The 14,123-nt window shown below is 41.5% G+C and overlaps 1 protein-coding gene across 6 annotated transcripts in view; it reads right to left on the reverse strand.

Annotated features, from left to right (window-relative positions):
- cgnl1 (cingulin-like 1) overlaps positions 1–14,123 on the reverse strand; it is a 226,906-nt gene that overhangs the window by 190,140 nt on the left and 22,643 nt on the right. The window contains exon 1 of one of the 6 annotated variants that reach the window (XM_072278441.1): positions 13,866–13,899. The exons of 4 other annotated variants lie outside the window; for them this stretch is intronic. The gene's annotated coding sequence lies outside the window, so the exon portion shown is untranslated. Of the gene's footprint in view, positions 1–5,516; positions 5,546–13,865; positions 13,900–14,123 lie in introns of those variants that run through there. One more of the 6 variants, XM_072278442.1, reaches the window with a different exon arrangement.

Consider the following 14,123-nt stretch of genomic DNA (forward strand, 5'->3'; position numbering starts at 1 on the left):
AAGCAGCTGGGTATTGAAGGCCACTGGGTTCCTGGGCAAAGGAGGCATCACAGCCAACCAGAACTCACAGTCACCACAAGTGGATCTGGCACCTCCAACAAGACACCAAGTTCAACACACAGGAACAGAAAACACGGCAAAATTTTCCTGAAGCCTCTCAAAGAATGACAAGACCTACTTGGGGTCCACCAAACCCAGATCATCTAACACAGAAACAGGACCTGGCAGTTCCCATATCCTCCTGGTTCAACAACACATCCCACAGTAGATTCATTATGTTGAGATGTTCTACCCAGTTCAGGAAGGGAACAGCAATGAGTATCCTGTATTTCCAATGGCACATTGTTCTGCACACACATCATCAACATAGATCAAAAGTCATCAGTCACAGTGGATGCTGCTAATCTAGCATTTCTATGACCCAGCTGTAGATAAAAGTGAAATAGTATTGGCTTATTGTCACTGGGATATGGTGAAAAGCTTTCATTTGTGCGTCATCCAGAAATATCCTGCCACTTGCAAATACCTTGAAATAGTAGAAAGGGAACAGAGTGTGGAACATGGTGCTGCAACTACAGAGAAAATGTATTTCTGCAAATGTCAAAGACTAATATCCCAGGGGAGTTTGAAGGCCTCCCTATACTTCCTCCCCACAGCAACCTCAATCACTGTCTTACAACTGCTCATCCCCAGGAATTGTCAGCAGACTGCCGCTGTAACAATTCCTATCACATTACGATACATAATTCAAAAAGTCATCCTTTAGAATTAAAATCGCACAAACTGCCCTTCCAAAACTTGCCACTCCGTGATCAGGGATCAGAGTGTCTGCATCAAATGTGTACAGCTGATACATATGGCCTGCCAGCCTCCAGCTATTGACTCCAAACCTAGACCAAACATTGTCCTCGTGATGGGTGTGAAGAAGTGAAGATCTACAAACACAATTCCACAGATTTAAAGCACAAGAGTAATTTTCAAAAAGGAAATGGACCAAAGAAATTGCAGGATTATGGAAGACAAGGAGGACCAATCAACATCTCAGTCTGTGTCTGAGTCACACTGTATGAGCACAATGGCTGTTTGTGCTGTAGGATACAGCAGCACAATGGCTGTTTGTGCTGTAGGATACATCTCACTCTGAGTCTGAGGGATACTGTACGAGCACAATGGCTGTTTGTGCTGTAGGGTTTTATAAGTGAGTAAGAACCTCTACTCTGCAGCTTGAATTTTGTAGGGTAACAAATTAAGGGGCGGGAATCAGAAGAAAAAGAAGTATTATTACCTCAGTATTGCAAATACTAAACTTCTAAAATACTGCAGAACAAAGTTTTAACTATTCACAAACTACCTATTTATCCATCAGATTAGATTACATTCTCAAAGACACTCCAGGGTGCCCTGCTTTTTATGAAACATGTGGGATTCATTTTACTCTGCGGCTTTACTCTAATTAGGTCGACTTGTGTGCCAGAAGCAGTTGTCCAACCCAATGCCAACTGCTAGTAGGTCACCGATGCATAACAAAAGTTCCAACTGAAGAGCTAACTGCAAGACTAGAGGAGTCATTGACAACGGTCAGGAATTTGGCCACTGTATTTAGGTTACAAATTCTGAACATTGCACATATGATTTTAGATTGAATAAAACTGCATAAACAGTCTCTGCCTTGGGCACTGGAAAGTAAGGAGTTGAGCTGAGCCATAAGATTCGAATCCAAGCCTGGTAGGCTACTTCTTACTTTGAGGACACACCAGTGAGTGCTCTACATGACAGGTATCTCGCAGGCCTCACTGGACAGCAATGAACAAGGAATCAACAACACAAGATGACAGCAGGGGCAACTTCCTTTGACAACACTACTTAAGACAGAAAATGTTTTACAATCATCGGTCTCATTTTAATCTACTAATGCAGGAATTAAAAACTTGAAAGAGCACTCCATCACAGATTGTTCCCTTTAAAAGTAATTCCTATGTTCTTCACAAGTGGGACTGACTTAATACCTACACTCTTCTGGAATGATTTAGTTAATATTGTAAAGGAACTGCAAGACTCTTGGTTTTTATGATATTTATCTTGAGCCACACGATTTAAGATTCATCTGACCACAACACAGCTTTTTTAAAAAAACTATATTGCAGCGACTTTTCAGGTCATCATCTTCCCAGGTGCTACTTTTATTCTGTTGAAACAAACCATTTATCTGCTCTGTGCTGCGATACATCCCAGGACGAGCGGAGACATGCCATCAGTGATGTAACCTGGGGATCATTGGGTGTTTTACGTCTTTCAACGTCAGACACCTTCACCCTGGTGACCCAGCCAGGGCTCATCACGCCCTGCCTTGTGTTCCAGCAGCACTAGTCTACAGGTCATATCCTTTGACCCACAGCCATCTGGAGGCTTGCTCAGCAGCCTCCGTGAGTCCTGATGGCTCTTCTCTTTGTAACCAAGGAGAGAGCAGGGTCTGCAGAGCGAACAGCCAGCAAAACCTTCATCTCTGTCTCTTCCACTGCTCTACCGGCTCTTGATATTTGGCCTTCTTAATCTGGTTTTCCTAAGGCACTGCCAGTTCTACCATGACCACCTGCTTCAAGATTTCTCTTAGGCCTCATTGATAATGACGTGGTGAAGTCAGGGAACTTTAATTGCTTGGCCAGATTGGCTTTCAGTTGCCAGCAGACACTGTGGCGAGCAAGCCTGCCAGCCATCTGGGCTGAGGCTGTGTGTGGTTGGTCTCCAGCATTGACAAAGACTATAGGTTTTCAGGGCTGGCGAAGGTATTTACTACACACTGGAGGAACTCAGCAGGTCAGGCAGCATCCGTAGAAAAGATCGGTCGACGTTTTGGGCTGGAACCCTTCGTTAGTCCTGACAAAGGGTTCCGGCCTGAAACGTCGACCGATCTTGTGGAGATCTTGCTGGAGTGTTGCTTTGACCCCAGCATCTGCAGATTATTTTGTATTTACGAAGGTACTTACTGTTGTTAATGGCCTTCTCATTAATCTGTGTAGGTCTACATTGTCAGAGTATTAGTGGTGGAGATATACTATATAATTTTTGCATATTTAACCACAAAATCTGAGCAATGTGTATGTAAAATACTACAGCTAAAGATTAATACTTAGTGCAAATAAGCAGAAACTTAAAGAAATGATGCAAACATTATTTGATAAACAGGAGGACTCCAATATTGCAATTTATTCTTCACTTACAACAAATGATAAAGCTTAAATTCAGCAGAGTATTTCCTAAATGATTTGTTTCATTTCCTAGGTTAGCAGATTTCACAATGCTTTTAAAAGAGACTGAAATGGTACAGAATTACTCCTCAGAAAATGTGTACATCCAGTTCTCCCCAATCTCAGTGCAATTGAAGGTTGGGCTGTGTTCAAAACCAGCTACTACAGTTTAAAGGTCATTTTTTGAAACCACTCTAACCTCTTAATTAAAGGAGAAAACAATAGTTAAGACTTCAAATGCATCTGATGGTTTTACTTCTAATTTTAATTTGTTATTGCAGAGTTAGTATGAGTTCTTTTATCTGTACTTGGCTGTTTATAAAATGAAAGCAGCACAGACAGGACGTTCCTCAGACTGGCTGTAACTTCTTATTTCACCCAATAATATTAACCAATATAGTAATTAATAAGGTTTCAGAAGGTTCCAGACAATAAAAACAATTCTATTTGAACTTAAGCCACACATTCCTCCTGTGATACTCTGTGATGGATAATCACTGTCCTAGGCCAGTGTGATTCTGTCTCATGTTTGCTGAACTTGCTTTCTAATGAACAGCAGCTGCCATTGAAAGATCACAAGCAGTTGTAAGTAAACTTCTAACTATATTGCTTTGTTTAACTTCTGGTCGAAATAGAAGTCAGTCTTCAGTTCTTGAAATGTAAATAGAAAACAGTAATCACTTTGAAGTTAAACAAGCACTCTCTAGTGTGTTGCTTGAATTTCCAGCATCCGCAGAATTCCTGTTGTTCTCTCTATAGAATAATTTTGCAGACATTCTGTCTGTGAGAAAGCAGATGCTAGTCACTGCACCTGCCTCATCACTGCTCAAGGTGCAGTGTAAGACAGTGGGTGTTTAATTCGGGTTACTTCAAACAGACAAGCTGACTCTCAAGTTGCTTTGTTCAGAGAAGCTTGCAGAACAGGTAGATAATATCACATGGCGTATCAATAGCTGTTTATAGTTGGATGGCTTTATGTGCTCAACGACTTTAACTCTACAGCATTAATGGGAAGAAACTAAGATCTATGTCTCCAAAAGATGCTTTTAGATCATTTGTGTTAAAAAGATATCTGAGAAATATTATTTGTGTGTGGTCACCCATATGGAAGAGAAAGGGTATAAATGTAGAGTAGTACAGGCTTGTGAGGAATGGGGTAAAAGCAGCAACAAGAAACATGGAAGATTTCAAAGGTTTCAACGGTACATTTAATGTCAGAGAAATGTAATCAACATACATCCTGAAATTCTTTATCCACAAAAACAGGAGTGCCCCAAGGAATGAATGAGTTAATTGTTAGAACCCCAAAGACCCCCAGCTCCCCCTCCCATGCATAAGCAGCAGCAAAGCAACAATCCCCCTCCCTCACCAGCAAAAAAAGCATTGGCACCCACCACCAAGCACTCAAGTATGCAGCAAAGCATCAATAAAGACAGAGACTTGCAGTACCCCAAAGACTACTCATTCACCCGGTAATTCGACATACCACAGGCTCTCTCTCTCCCTGATAAGGGAAAAAGGGGTGTCCCTGTTTCACAGCGAGAGGGGAGACATAACAAACACAGGTTAAACTAGAATCCGATCTTCCAGCTTCAGTTTCTGCGATAGACAACTTGTTCAACTGTATTTTGGTATGTGTTTTTTGTTTATAGAGATTGTACCTGTGTTTTAGAAGTGCTTAATCCTTTGAGCTTAATTATTCCTCTGTGTTTTGTGTTTTAGAAATGGTTTGTTGGGAAATGTTTAAGATAGAAATCCCCTGAGTTTTAAATGTGTTTTAAGAGTGTTGTGTAGATTTAAACATGTATCACTGAAAATAAAAGAACCCTGTTTTAAACTTTGTTAGCCGGAAGTATCTTCTCCCTAGTAGGGAGAGAGGTTCCACCACTCAAATAGTGAGCATTGACAGCTAAACTTGTCATGGAGAGTAGACAGGGAAGTGAATTATTATTGAAGATTGGGTAGTTACAGTATAATCTCCCTTTAGTGAGTGTACTTTTGGCTAATTATATCCCATAGGACTTAAGGACTTTTGAGTTTTTAACTTCACAGTCAGCAAACCCAGTACCATCAGAGTTCACACCCAATGCGATCACATTATACCAAAAGTATTATTTTAGAAAGAATTATTATTTAGCAGTAGTCCAACTCAGAGAGCTCCCAACAAGTGCTATGCCATCCCACCTAGTACTATAAAATCTTTGACCATTCAGAATTTGTAGAGGGTATGTGGCAAGTCTGCATAAGAGAATATAGGGTCATCACACCAACCTTATTCTTCAGGAAACACACACACACAATGCTGGAGGAACTTAGCTGGCCAGGCAGCATCCACGGAAAAGAGTAAACAATTGCCGTTTCAGGCCAAGACCCTTTAGCAGGACTGGAGAAGGGCTTCAGGTCAAAATATTGACTGTACTCTTTTCTGTAGATACTGCCTGGCCTGCTGGGTTCCTCCAGCATTTTGTGTGTGTTGCTCAGATTTCCAGCATCTGCAGATTTTCTCTTCTTCATTCCTCAAGTCAATCACATTCACAGCGTTCCTTTACACCAGCCCCTCAGAAGGGAAGTCCCTGGAGACGACCTGCCTTAGGAATAGATATTCACCCACTGTTATGTTCTGTCACTGGAAAAACTAATCAAAAGAAATACACAGAAGCTCATGTCTACTTCATCTTTACTTTAGCGAGGCATACGATTAGGACGTATGCCATTCACATATAACCCATAGTGAATTATAGTAAATTAAATTATCCCAATCAGGCCTAAAGATTTACTCTCGTGGGATAACGTCTTCCCCGATGGTGGGGGTGGGGGGGGGAATGGAGTGGTGTGGTCACTCTGCTGAGCAAGAGAGACTTGTGGCAGTGAAGCAATCTCAGTTTCCAGGGCCTGGGGCTCCTGCCTGGTGGTTGTTAGAGTCGACTCTGAGACAGCAGGAAGTGGTTCTGACAGCTCTGGACACCTCTCTTCTCTAAGAATTGACTCTGCCAGGACAATGCAGGTCATTTCCTGGCACTGCTCTTGGCATCTTTTGTATGTGTTGGCACCCCAAATAGTGCATGGCATCGTCGACACCATTATGTTTTGTAACTCAAAAAACTAATCAGAGGAAAAATACGGGAGCCTGCGAATACATGTCTGCTTTGTTTTTACTTTTTCAAGGCACGCTCTTATGAAGCGGTAACATAATGGCGTTTACCATTCACGTAGTTACATATAACCCATAATGAACCACTTAAAGAGTGTTTACTCAAACAATATACTTACGATATTACTGAAATGTTAAATACACAACACCACAACCTACATAGGTGGACACTACACATAGGTCATGGCCTTTAACTCTACTCCTTTCTTTGCAGAAAGAAGTTTTCTGGAGATGAGTATGAAACTAAGCAGATGGCCTGAGGCTCACCTCATACTTCACCCTCCAAATATACAAAGGAACAGGGTCATCCAACCCATTGTGCACTCCCTCCCCTGCAGCTCAGGAAAAACAACTTGTAAAGGAGGGGAAGACTAATGTTAACATAATAAAAACTGCACAGGAGAATTTCAGCAACAACTCTAATCAAAATGTTTTATCTAATGAATAGGACACAGACTTCTCTAGAAGCAAAATTTGGACTTTTGGAAAAATACAACCCTGCCATTTTGATACAGCAACAGACATAATAAATGCTACGTAAATGTATAAATCTTGCATCAATCTGGCCAATGGCTTCCTGTCACCCTCACTTCTTAAAAGTGAGGGAGGCTACATAATTAACATTAAAAAAAATCTCTGCTCTGTCATACAAAAGAAAATTTTCAATGTATGACAATTACCAATCAGGAATGTGGTTTAACCCTTGAATGTAGACAAAAAGTTGCTCAGGTAGGATATCCAACACTATCCAATACAATCAACACTAGACCTATTGAATCAAGCTCGACCTTTCATACCTGACTTTGTTAAAACCTTTATACAACAGATGTAAACAGAAAAATGAAAAGCCTTTTTGTTTTTACCCCAGAAGAATATATGGCACGAGAGACTTTGATGAATGCAGTTTAGCAATAGACCTTCAGTCAAGAAGTGTAACAAAATCTCATTCTGCTTCTCCAAAAAACGCGGTAGCCATCTGCTATAACGAGGGAGAAGAAACACAAGCTCATACATTATGCCTCACATAATCTCAACCCAACTGATAGAAATTTACTGCCTTAGAACGATGTCTTACTGCTTACTGTATTCTATACCACTTATTGCAGTAAAACCACTGCAAGGGGACAAACCGACTTTGTGGCTTTGAAAAACGATAGCAAATTCCCAATGAATGAATAGAGACCTAGATATGAGAATGGCAAATACTTTTACAAGTAGAAGAAGAAGAAGAAAGCCCTTAACTCCAAATGGAGTCATCAGGACGCCGTCATGACGCATTTTAGCAGGCTTTCTTATTTATACAAGACCGAGTTGCTAGTTCGATGCTCAACCCAGCACGGATGGAAAGCGTGCAAGGGAGCCGGCTGAATTCAAACTCGGGAACCTTCGCTCCGAAATCCGGCGCTGATGCCACTACGCCAGCAGCCGGCTACTTTTAAAAGACAACACCTTAAAGTGGGAATACATTCCTGAGAGCCATGACTTACAATCCTTACCGTCAAGGAAGATGTAGAACCATCTTCTCTATGACCTAATGTAGTATGATATAGTTCAGAGCACTATTCTCTAATCTGGTACTGTGATGGACCAATAATGAAAATTCAGAAGGATGGACCTACTCAATTATAATCCTTGTTCTTGTCCATAAAAGGAATTTTTATCACATGAAAACATAAAAAACCTACAACTCAATACAGGCCCTTCGGCCCACAATGCTGTGCTGAACATGTACTTACTTTAGAAATTGCCTCGGGTTACCCATACTCCTCTTTTTTCTAAGCTCCACGTACCCATCCAGCAGTCTCTTAAAAGACCCCCATTGTATCCGCAAGTGTTGAAAGTGCATCCTTTAAGTATTCCTACAGCTCAATTTGCAGAGGCTAAAGCTCTAGCATGATGGCTAATACAAGTAAATTCAACAGAACCAGTCCTGGTATGTACTGACTGTCATTATGTTAGGCATGCTGGTCAACTACTAGATGGAGAACACACAGAGGTGAACTGCTTCCACATTAGTCATGAATTATTATTGACTAGACTATTAGACGTTACACATCCCGGGACAAACTGCAGGCCCCTTACACAGCTATGGTAACAAACTAAGGATTAAACAAGTAAAACAAGCTGTCAGGATAGACCTTACTACCGTTAGGGAGGCCAGGATTTGGTAGTAACAAATAAAAAATTATCACAATGTTTTAAGAATTCTCCTAAATACCACTAAACCCATTTCAAAAGGATTTCGAACAAGGTACAAATATGAAACTGATGGTGAAGGTAAGGTTTTGGGTCTCCTGCCCTAAAAAAGATCAGAAACAAATACCTCCTGCCCACAATTGGAAAGCATTGATTCAAGAGACCCATGAAGGATTTTGATACAATTATGGTGGCAGGCAAACCACTCTTGAAAAATTAGCTATGTTATACTGGTGACCTTGTATGTTGAGTGATTGCAAGTCATTCATTGCATTTACTCAAGAATGTGTGGGCGATGATCTAGGAGCAGACACAAGACCACCTTCGACTGTATAAGACAAACAAAACCACTGCACCAATGCAGGTGTGAAAATTTATTACATGGGCTAACTTCTGGCAACCCATCTTTTAAGGCAGGAGACCTAATAATTAGATTAGATTATGAGGACACTCAGTCCTCATTTATTGTTATTAGAAATGCATGCATTAAAAAAGATACAATGTTCCTCCAGAATGATATCACATAAAAAACTAAAACTGACAAAACAACATAATTATAACATATAGTTACAACAATGCAAAGCAATACCATAATTTGATAAACAGCAGACCATGGGCATGGTTAAAAAAAAAAGTCTCAAAGTCCCGATTGACTCATCATCTCACGCAGATGGTAGAAGGGAGAAACTCTCCCTGCCATGAACCTCCAAGCGCCAACAACTTGCCGATGCATTGGAAGCACCCGACTGCAGCCGACTCTGAGTCCGTCCGAAAACTTCGAGCCTCCGACCAGCCCCTCCGATACAGCCTCTCCAAGCACCATCCTCTGCCGAGCGCTTCGACCCCACCCCGGCCGTCAAGCAACAAGCAAAGCCGAGGACTCAGGGCCTTCTCCTCTGGAGATTCCGGACCACACAGTAGCAGCAGCAGCGAAGCAGGCATTTCAGAAGTTTCTCCAGATGTTCCTCCGTGCTCTCACGTCTGTCTCTATCAAATTAGGATTGTGCACGGCACCCTACTTGACAAATAACAGACATCACCACCGGAGTGGCCACTGCGAGCTGCGTCACACTGCCATCTTCTCCTCCCGCATCTTCTCCCTCCCGCAATTAAGTATGTTCTTGTGATATTTGATCCCTGGATGGGATATACATGGTTAATCTTCACAACTTCTTGCAGTGAGCACCCCCCACCCTGTCACAACACTTACAACACTTCAAAACTCCATTTTCTGGCATCCCTGTCTGCATACATGCCTATTGAGGGTCTTCCTTCAGTGACAAAGGCTTTCAAGCTATGTGTGAACGAACAGGCACACAAGTGGAGTACAGCACTCCTTTCCAGCTGCAATCGAGCAGCATGGCGGAGCAAAGGAATCCAGAGATTACACTAGGACTAGCAAAACTGGTCTACCCTGGAGGCAAAGTAGGCTATATTAATCCATGACGTGCAACTGTCCATAAACAAAGTACCAATTCCAAAAATAGGAGTACACAAGAATGTTACACTTTATTTCTTAATGTACAATGGCCACCTAAATACACCCCGATCACTAACTCTGGCCTACCAGCGCCAACACCTGAGACAGCTCTCCTCAAGGTATTGAGAGAGTTTAAGGGAATTCAAGTGAAAGAAGAAGAACCCACAAGACAGTATGGAGACCAAAAAAACGGAATGGGCCCAAGAAAAGAAATTCCATAAATGTAATTTCAACCCTAGATTCCATCCCAGATAGAAACTGCTGGTCTCATAACCCAGGTTATCAACGATAGGATTGTGGAAATTGAGACTGGGAGGTGAAACAAGACTGTCAATAAAACTATCTCCATAGATAACATCAAAACTGCCCCAGGTGGATTTTTCCTCCCAGAATGTCTGGAACACCTATATTATTCCGATATATGGGATCACCACGGAAACAACAGGCCGGTCCGCCATGGATAAGATGAATTGAAAAAATAAAACACAAGACAAGATCTGAAAAACAGCAAAAAAATTCCTGTTGACTTGAGGAAGATGCAGAGATACATTGCCCAGGGATATTACACCCAGAAAGCGCTATTGTTTTCAGGGTGAGACAGACTCCAACTCCAGGAAGAAATGTTGCTTTTGCTGTATTTTACTTTTATTATTTGTGCCTATAATAATATTGTTTAGTGCTGCCTTACTTACCGTTTGCTTTTTCACAGACTAAGTCCCATTTACTACAGAAATAGCTTCATCTGGCTAGAGAATAGTAGATTAAGGGCACCTAAGAGCAATTTAAATATCACTAAATGGCCCTTTCCTCTTGGTCATATATTGGAACTCTTAAATCTTGCCTCTGACAAAGTGATTGTTCCTTTCCACTTAAACATTCACTCTGACTACACTGCAGACGAAATGAACATAGGTAGATGGGAAGACAAAGAATTGCTTGAGTAACATCCTAACAAAACTGATTTTGAAGTGAACTAATAAAGGAATCCCCTGACATGAATCCCTTTACACTTTAATAATATTGACACTTATGTAAATAACTGATCCCACTCATGAAAACACGACATCACTCACTTTACATGCCAAGGTAACAGGACAATTGTTTTGCAATTCCAGGTTATTTTCTAAATGGTTCAGCAAAGCCCTCGATCCAGATTTTTGTACGGGAAGATGGAAAGATGCACTGAAACAGAAGCTAAAATAAAACGAAAATGCTTCCCTCTCTGGTCAACTGAAAATGGTACGGCCAATAAACCTGTCACAGGTTTTAGTCCCTTGGACTATTGTATCTATGCAGATTTCCTTTGCATGTTACAGTGTAAATAACACTCTACAATGAAAATTACTCCAGAATTATCGATGTCCTCATGAATTCAATTATATTTCAGATAGATTTTGACTACAAGTTGGAAAAGGGGGAAGCAAGTCTAAAATAAATTTTGCTGTTGGAGACCAATTGATAATACCAAATGTTGAAGTTACACAGATAATGTTAGATACAAAGAGAAGCCGTGGATTATTTAAAAACATAAACACGAGGAGTTCTGCAGATGCTGGAAATTCAAGCAACACACATCAAAGTTGCTGGTGAACGCAGCAGGCCAGGCAGCATCTCTAGTAAGAGGTACAGTCGACATTTCGGGCCGAGACCTTTCGCCTGTCCAACTCTTAGCTGCCTGACCTGCTGCGTTCACCAGCAACTTTGATGTGTGGTGCCGTGGATTATTGCTGTGTAATTAGTTGCATGGTGTTGTCAACAGGCGGAGAAAGAAAAAACGACAATTCAGCCCCAAACAATTTTCATGATTCATTTTAAATGTTACAGCAAAACTGCCTGTACAGCCATAACTTGATAGTGTTCACTTTCATAATAGCAATGATGTGAATCTTTGGTTCACTCAGAAGCTAGAAATTACTGGTGACATAAGATTTTCAGATGTATTGCTACAAGAGGATAACCCACTTTTTAAGGTTTATAACGGAAATGACTCCTGGAATAATTAGATGATTTAGCCTACAGTATGTTGCATATCTGAACACAGAAACGCAAGCTCAGATTTAAGGAACAAGTTATAATGAATACAACAAGAATGTTCTAGAAGGACTTGTTATTCATCAACAACAGCTAGAAGAACCTTGGGCAAGTTAAACAAATATTTCTCTATACATTACAAGAGTAATAGAACTGACACGATCAGACAAGCGAGGCATGTTCTTTTACAAGTTTACTTTGCAGACTCATACTGAGCCCGACTGGCTTAACACTCCAGCTCAAACTATAGTTAAGACCTTTCTACTACGACATTGACTCAGGCCTAGGGGGTCAGGTCAGGTCAAGGCTGTGCCTTGCTACTGGTACCACGTAGCCCAGTACAACCTGTCTCGGGTCGGGTTGTCGGCAACTCAACCGGCACACCCCCAGAGCACTTCGGTTAAGCAGGGAGGAGGGTGTGTAGGCACCCAGCAGGACTGAAAACAAAACCTGTCAAAGGGCGGATGAACTCTGTGAGTCAACAGCCACCTACTGTCTGTGTGAGGAGTGGTGCGCCACACAGTCTTTCGTTTTGCGTCTTGTAAGGCATAAGGCATAAGACCTTTCTGCCAGTTGCAAATTTAGGTTCCACAGCAGTGAATATTTTCTGGGTGGATTGACACATCTTTAAATTGGGTTTTTTGTTATTTTCCAATGGACAATTCCCCTAGCCATTGAAACCTAGCCGGTTTAGGATGGCGCTGGTGAAACACAGTGACACCTTACTGGCAGAAAACAAATCTACTAACTACTCTATTCATCACACTTCTGGACAACCATCACTGCAATCAATAGTTTGTAACTTCCCTTTCAGAGTCGAGTTTTTGAACCACCTGTAAAACTTGCATTTTTGCTTGTGAACTGAAGTCTTGAAGGAGCATGAAGGTTGCGGTGTGGTGTTTACAGGCCACATTGAGGTGGTAGGACCTGACCCTTTGTTTTGCCAATGCGAAGAAGAAGCTCAGAGGCAAGGTGAGGCAAGGAGAGGTCAAGATGGCAGGACCCAGACCCGAGAGCAAGGAACAAGTGATGTTTGACCAACCTAAGCTCTGGGCCAGATTGAAATGGTCAAGGGTTTGAGGCCAGAGTCAAGGGATGAGCCAGAGGTTTGCTCATCTCTGTGCTGAACCAAGGCTGTGGCCTGCAGCTAATGGGCTCCTGGAATGACTGCAGTGATGACGGGCTTCACAGCTGTGGACTCACCTTCGCAAACTTCAGTTCTGAATGTTATTTGCTTTACTTTTATTGTTTGCACCATTTTGGTTTTTTTTGCACATTTGGTGCTTGATGGTCTTTTTTAGTGGATTCTATTGGGTTTCCTTTCCTTGGTGGCTGCCCATAAGGAGACGAATCTCAAGGCTATATAGAGTATACATACTTTGAAAATAATTGTATTTGTGAACTTTGAAAGGATGGAAGTTTGACTTCTGTTGTTTGTATAACACTCCACTCCCAAGACTCTGTTAAACTCCCATGCCTAACCCGCACTTCAGCTGGTTATTTCTCATATGACTGCTTTGCTATTGCCTCATACTCACCTTCTAGTTATTCCTCAACCCTGGAAGAGTGAAGAGAGGGACAGCCCTGATCAGGGTATCCCTGTTCTTCTCATTTTCCTAGTCCTGATAACTAGTGTTCTATATGGGTTTGAATGCTTCTCATCTCATCTTGAAAGGGTATTTGAATGCATCTGTCATGAGTAATTGGTTTAAGAACAAAATCCCACAGAAAGATGAGGTGACAAACGTTATTTTTTACTCACCTATCTGGATATTGCAACATGGGTAAGTGTAGTCCTGTAGATTAAGATTTCCATTCACATTTCGACATGTCGGTCCATGGTCTCCTCATATCCCGTGATTAGGCCACCCTCAGAGTGAAGGAACAATACATTCTGTCTGGGTAGCCTCTAACCTAATGGCATGAATATCAATTTCTCCCTTTGGTTTAAAATTTCTGTTTTCCCCAAGTATAGTATAGTTCTCAAGATTTTATAAATGTGCTTTGTAAATGTGTTATT

The sequence above is a fragment of the Mobula birostris genome, chromosome 14 (genome assembly GCF_030028105.1).
Source record: "Mobula birostris isolate sMobBir1 chromosome 14, sMobBir1.hap1, whole genome shotgun sequence".
Lineage (NCBI taxonomy): Eukaryota > Metazoa > Chordata > Chondrichthyes > Myliobatiformes > Myliobatidae > Mobula > Mobula birostris.